This window comes from Triticum aestivum, chromosome 6B (assembly GCF_018294505.1).
Source record: "Triticum aestivum cultivar Chinese Spring chromosome 6B, IWGSC CS RefSeq v2.1, whole genome shotgun sequence".
NCBI classification, from domain to species: domain Eukaryota; kingdom Viridiplantae; phylum Streptophyta; class Magnoliopsida; order Poales; family Poaceae; genus Triticum; species Triticum aestivum.
In genome coordinates this window covers 410,863,664-410,871,395 of record NC_057810.1, presented here as the reverse complement: position 1 = coordinate 410,871,395, position 7,732 = coordinate 410,863,664, and positions in this window count along the sequence as shown.

The window sequence follows — 7,732 nt, the reverse complement described above, 5'->3', positions numbered from 1 at the left end:
AGCTCCATCGTTGGATGGATGCGTGATGGATGGCTCAGATTGCATTCAATTTGGTAATCCGCGTGAAAGCGGTTCCTCGCATCTCATTGGCCCGCTAAAACGCACTTGAATCTCAAAATTTTGGACCCAAAACTTTGAATCTTTTAAACATAACAATGACATAGTTTGTCAAAATGATCTTGTTTTTTTCATAAATGTGCATCTTAGAATGGCAAACGATGCCATAGTTCGACGGCTTTCACTTTCTTTGCACAAAAATATAATTTTCCATTTTTTGAGTGCATCAAAAAGTTTTTTTAAGAAGCTACCAAATATTGTGCCAAAATAGCGCAACTCCATTTTTCAAAAATATTAGACCACATTTCATGTAAAATTGACCAAATAGTTACATGTCAAAAGCTTTTGATCCACCTTTTATAAAAAACAAATTTCACCCATTCAGTAGGAAGCGGGGAAAATTTAAACGAAAATTTGTTCAAATGATTTCATATTGTGCACAAGGGTGCATATTGGAATGGCAAACAATGTTGCCTACAGAAGTTTTCATTTTTTTTGAACGAAAAAATCATTTTCCATTTTTAGAGTGCAAACAATGAGTTTTTTTGTGAAGGACCTACCAAATAATTGTTGCAAATTTGGACCAAATCAATTTTATAAAATACTAGGTCATATTTAATGCACAATTGACCAAATAGTTGGGTGTCACAAGTTTTGATCCACCTCTGGTGAAAAAGATAAATTTCTACCGATTCAGTTGGAAGCGGGTCAAATTTAAACTGCAGCTGCCTCATAGTTTGCTCTATATTTTTTCCAAAAATCATTTCTAGGTACATAAGTATCTATTTAATTAGAGAAACACCAAAAAAATTCCAAGATTCAACCACTAGATAGGAACGGTCAAGCCCGCCGTTTTGACCGCATTTTGAAACGGGCATAAAAAATTAAAAAAAAAATTAAAAAATTGGAAAACCTTCGCATTGTGACATTATATGTGACCAAGTTTCCAGGAAAAATAATAAACTTATAATATGGTAATTATTTTAAAAAAGTGTTCTCAGAAATGAGCTATCAAGTGTGAAGATTCATGGCGTTCAAGCCAAATGATCAATCTTATGGCCACATTCATGGCATAATTTGTTCAAATGATCTAATATTGTGCACAAGGGTGCATCTTGGAATTACAAACAATGTTGCCTAAGGGAGTTTTCATTTTCTTTGCACGGAAAATTCATTTTCCATTTTCCGAGTGCCCGAAATGAGTTTTTTTTGTGAAGGACCTACCATATATTTGTTGCAAAATTGGACCTAATCAATTTTTAAAATACTAGGACATATTTAATGCACAATTGACAAAATGATTGGGTGTCAAAAGTTTTGATCCACCTTTGGTGAAAAAGACAAATTCTTGTCGATTCAGCTGGAAGCGGGTCAAATTTGAACTGCAGCTGCCTCGTAGTTTGCTCTTCATTTTTCCCAAAAATCATTTCTAGGTACATAAGTATCTATTTAATCATAGAAACACCAAAAAAATTCCAAGATTCAACCACTAGATAGGAACGGTCAAGCCCGCCGTTTTGACCGCATTTTGAAACGGGCATAAAAAATTAACAAAAAAATCAAAAAATTGGAAAACCTTCGCATTGTGTCATTATATGTGACCAAGTTTCCAGGAAAAATAATAAACTTGTAATATAGTAATTATTTTAAAAAAGTGTTCTCAAAAATGAGCTATCAAGTGTGAAGATTCATGGCGTTCAAGCCAAATGATCAATCTTATGGCCACATTCATGGCATAGTTTGTTCAAATTACCTAATATTGTGCACAAGGGTGCATCTTGGAATTCGAAACAATGTTGCCTAAGGGAGTTTTCATTTTCTTTGCACAGAAAAATCATTTTCCATTTTCTGAGTGCCCGAAATGAATTTTTTTTGTGAAGGACCTACCATATATTTGTTGCAAAATTGGACCTAATCAATTTTATAAAATACTAGGCCATATTTAATGCACAATTGACAAAATGGTTGGGTGTCAACTTTTTTGATCCACCTCTGGTGAAAAAGACAAATTCCCGTTGATTCAGCTGGAAGCGGGTCAAATTTTAACTGCAGCTGCCTCGTAGTTTGCTCTTTATTTTTCCCAAAAACATTTCTAGGTACATAAGTATCTATTTAATAAGAGAAACACGAAAAAAATTCCAAGATTCAACCACTAGATAGGAACGGTCAAGCCCGCCGTTTTGACCTCATTTTGAAACGGGCATAAAAAATTCAAAAAAAATCAAAAAATTGGAAAACCTTCGCATTGTGTCATTATATGTGACCAAGTTTCGAGGAAAAATAATAAACTTGTAATATGGTAATTATTTTAAAAAAGTGTTCTCAGAAATGAGCTATCGAGTGTGAAGATTCATGGCGTTCAAGCCAAATGATCAATCTTATGGCCACATTCATGGCATAGTTTGTTCAAATGATCTAATATTGTGCACAAGGGTGCATCTTGGAATTCCAAACAACGTTGCCTAAGGGAGTTTTCATTATCTTTGCACGGAAAATTCATTTTCCATTTTCCGACTGCCCAAAATGAGTTTTTTTGTGAAGGACCTACCATATGTTTGTTGCAAAATTGGACCTAATCAATTTTATAAAATACTAGGCCATATTTAATGCACAATTGACAAAATGGTTGGGTGTCAACTTTTTTGATCCACCTCTGGTGAAAAAGACAAATTCTCGTCGATTCAGTTGGAAGCGGGTCAAATTTGAACTGCAGCCGCCTCATAGTTTCCTCTTTATTTTTTCCAAAAATCATTTCTAGGTAAATAAGTATCTATTTAATCAGAAATACATGGTTTGATGGCGAGACATCGAGGTTTGGACGGTGGCCGAGGGCCCCAACTCTAGAGCGCGTAAGCTCGCATGCCCGCCGCGTGGTCACCGCATGACCGTGGCATTGCCATGTGTTCTGGGCGGCTAGGCATGTCTAGTGGGTTGGGCACTCCCCAGGTAGGTGCTAGGAAGAAAATCACAGCATAAGATTTTCACGAGGAGACCGATCGATGCTCAAACATGAATAAGCAGCCAAGTGTTTGATCTGCGGTACGGGAAATGCACATGGCTAATGGGCGTGAGTTTTGGCTGAGGATGATCAGTTACTAAGAAGACCGTCTTCACAAATTTTCACCTCAAAAGAAGGAGCCTAGGTGGTACTTGCTTTGCAAAGTACCACATTGGACATAAATACGAATGTTGAAGCTAGGCTCAAAATAATGAAAGGATTGAGCTGGCATTCGGTGGAGGATGGTTATTTGGGCATAGGAAAGCACTGTAGAAAATGGATACCATTTGGACATGCCAAAGTGGTACTTCCTTCACAAAGTGCTGCTTTGAATAGGATAGGAAAATGAATATTGTTGAATTATTTTTGAACTAGGCAAGGAAGGTTTTTGACATATTTGATGAAGATATGATCCAAACAATTTATGAGAATTTTTTGGGAATTTTTGGAATAACAGAAATATAGGTTGCTTCACAACCTAGGGCAAAAATTGACACATGGACATGACACATAGGCAAACTGATGAGATGGCGCCTAGTCATCACAACCCACCACAATCTACAAGGCTATGACCATCTATATTGGTCGTTAACAACTAGAAATAAGGCAGCGGACCTGCACTATTTGCTTTGGGACCATTTCGTGTAAGGAAATTACGACCTTTCTGATCAAAATGGTCGCAATGGTTTAGGGTTTGGAGCCCCCGAACAGCTTTTGACCAATTGGTCTCAAATGGTCATAGATCTATGACCAATTCTTCCAGGGTCACTGACAGAAGGTCACTAGTTGACATATTTCTTGTAGTGACTAGTTCGGCGAAGAGATGCTGATACAAGTGCAATATGGATGGTAGATATAGGTTTTTGTAATCTGAAATTATAAAAACAGCAAGGTAACTAATGATAAAAGTGAGCGTAAACGGTATTGCAATGGTAGGAAACAAGGCCTAGGGTTCATACTTTCACTAGTGCAAGTTCTCTCAACAATAATAACATAATTGGATCATATAAAAATCCCTCAACTTGCAACAAAGAGTCACTCCAAAGTCACTAATAGCGGAGAACAAACAAAGAGATTATTGTAGGGTATGAAACCACCTCAAAGTTATTCTTTCCGATCAATCCATTGGGCTACTCCTATAAGTGTCACAAACAGCCCTGGAGTTCGTAGTAAAATAACACCTTAAGACACACATCAACCAAAACCCTAATGTCACCTAGATACTCCAATGTCACCACAAGTATCCGTGTGTATGATTGCACGATATGCATCACACAATCTCAGATTCATCTATTCAACCAACACAAAGAACTTCAAAGAGTGCCCCAAAGTTTCTACCGGAGAGTCAAGACGAAAACGTGTGCCAACCCCTATGCATAAGTTCATAAGGTCACTCAACCCACAAGTTGATCACCAAAACATACATCAAGTGAATCAATAGAATACCCCATTTTCACCACGGGTATCCCACGCAAGACATACATCAAGTGTTCTCAAATCCTTAAAGACTCAATCCGATAAGATAACTTCAAAGGGAAAACTCAATCCATTACAAGAAGTAGAGGCGGAGAAACATCATAAGATCCAACTATAATAGCAAAGCTCGCGGTACATCAAGATCGTGCAACATAAAGAACACGAGAGAGAGAGAGAGAGATAGAGAGAACAAACACATAGCTACTGGTACATACCCTCAGCCCCGAGGGTGAACTACTCCCTTCTTGTCATGGAGAGTGCCGGGATGATGAAGATGTCCACCGGTGATGGATCCCCCTCCAGCAGGGTGCCAGAACAGGGCCCCGATTGGTTTTTGGTGGCTGCAGAGGCTTGCGGCGGCGGAACTCCCGATCTAGGTTATTTCCTGGAGGTTTCTATATTTAGGAGAGGTTGGCATCGAGAACAAGTCAGGGGCCCCCACGGAGAGTCCACGAGGCACAGGGGCGCATCCCAGGGGGGTGGGGGCGCCTCCACCCTCGTGGGCCCCACGGGACTCCCCTCCGATAACTTTTCGTTCCACTATTTTTTATATTTTCCAAAAAAATCTCCGTTAATTTTCAGCGCATTCCGAGAACTTTTATTTCTGCACGAAAACAACACCATGGTAGTTCTGCTGAAAACAGCGTCAGTCCGGTTAGTTCTAATCAAATCATACCAAAATCATGTAAAAATATTATAAACATGGCATGAATACATCAAAAAGTATATATACGTTGGAGACGTATCATGGTGTCTCCTAGATTGGTTAGGTGTCACTTGGGAGCCTCCGTCAAGATTGTGGAGTTGAACCAAGGAGATTGTAAGGGCAAGGAGATCGCCTACTTCATGAAGATCTACCCAAGTGAGGCAAGTCCTTCATGGGCGATGGCCATGGTGGGATATACAAGGTTGCTGCTTCATGGACCCTTTGTGGGTGGTGCCCTCCATGGACTCGCACAACCGTTACCCTTCGTGGGTTGAAGTCTCCACTAACATGGATGTACGATAGTACCACCTATCGGAACCACGCCAAAAATCTCCGTGTCTTCAATGCATTTGCACACTCCAATCCCATCCCTTTACTTTCTTGCAACTAGCATGCTTTACCCTTTCCGCTGCCTATACTCTTGCCATGCTTGCTTGAAGTGTGTTGGGAATGCTTAAAATTGTGTTAATCTTCAACCTCAACTTCAAAAACATAAAAACTGCTACTTTTGCCTATTGAGGGTCTAATCACCCCTCTCTGACACCTCTTCTTGATCCTTTCAATTGGTATCAGAGCATTGGTCTCCATTGCTTTGGTTTAATCACCGTTGGAGGAAGATGGATGAGTCTACAATTGGGAGTATTAGATGTAGGGTGCCTATGCTTGACAGAGAGTTCTATCGTGCTTGGAAAAATGAGATGCTTGAGATTTTCAATGAATATAATTTGAATAACCACATTACTAGCCCTCCTCCTATTGATCCTTGCATCCTACCCCTAATGAGTATCTTGACGTGACCCGTAATCTTGGAGCTATTAATCTTAGCATATGAGGATTGCCTAGAAATTTTCTTGCATGCTTGCCTACATTTGAATGTGCTTACACTATATGGAGATATCTTGAGGAACGCTTTCCAAAATACTCTTTGAAAAATCTAGAGAGATTCTTCAAAAGTCCATAGCTTTTCATAAGATGAAACCTAGTGATCCTAAATTTGATGATCATCTATTTGAGCTTTGTGATCTCATGCGTGCCAAAGGAGATGTTGGAGCCATTAGTAGCATCATTTCTCAAGTCATTAGAATTCATAAAGATGCACATTGTCATGATTATAAATCTAATGAATCACTTTCTCTAGGTGATGATCAATCACAAGACGATGTTGAACATGGATATTATGATGAGGATGACGATAGTGAATGTGATCTTGATGAGTCAATCAGACACTTTGGTCTTATAGCTAACTTTCGTGGTTACATGGCCGGAGGAAAGGAATGGGTTCTTGATAGTGGATGTATTGATCACATGACGAGAGACAAGAATATGTTTCGAGAGCTTGCTGAAAACAATGGTCCCCGAAAGTATGTAACTTTTGGTGATAACTAAAAGGGTAAGGTGGTTGGCCTTGGTAAGGTGGCCATCTCACATGACAGCTCCATCCAAAATGTTATGCTCATTGAATCTCTTGGCTAAAATTTACTTTCTGTATCTAGACTAGCCTATATTGGTTTCAATGTCCTATTTACTTAAGTAGATTGCCAAGTGTTTCGAGGAGATAATCACAATATGGTCTTTACCAGTATACGTAGAGGTGATCTATACATTGTTGACTTTACTAAAAAGGCTCAACCTAGAACTTGCTTAATTGCTAAATCTTCTAAAGTTTGGTTGTGGCATAGAAGGTTAGGTCACGTGGGCATGCGAAATCTTGATAAGCTTATTAAAGGTGATCATATCCTTGATGTTAAAGATGTTGTATTTGACAAGGATAGACTTTCATTACTGCAGGATGCTGCTAATGCGACACTACGATCAGAGACCCTTCGATGAAATTGTGTGCGATGCAATAATCACAAATGGTGGTGTAAAAGAACCATCAAAAAAGGTGCAAAACGTTTGGGATGATGGATGCATCAAACACGGTTCAGATTTTACTTGAGTGTGCGATGCTGGGCATACGGTTGATCCAGCAGAAAATTGTTTGCGATGAGGAAGAACAACAAAAACGGGCAGCCATATCAATGTGTGTGCGATATACGGCATATAGTTCGCTCCGATGAATTGTGTGCTATTAGGGAATGCAACAGAAATAGTCAGCCATATCAAGGTGTGTGTGTGATATACAACATATGGTTCACTTGGACAAACTGTTTTCGATTAGGTAAGAGAACAGAAACGGTTCATCTTAACAATATGTGTGTGATATGAGGCATTTGCGATTAGCCACAAGAACACAAACGATTCGTATAAACCAAATGTGTGTGATATGCAGCAAACAGCCCACTCGGATGAACTATTTGCGATGAGAAATTATAACACAGACGGTTACTATAGTAAGTTCGTGTGCGATTCTGTTCGTACAAAAAACTTTGAAAAATGCAAACTAGTTGCTTGCGGTGGCTAGGAGTATCGCACATGATGCGTCTGCGAGTACTCGTGTGCGATGATTACATATGTTTCCTTATGTTAACATGTGTGTGAATTTGCAATATGGA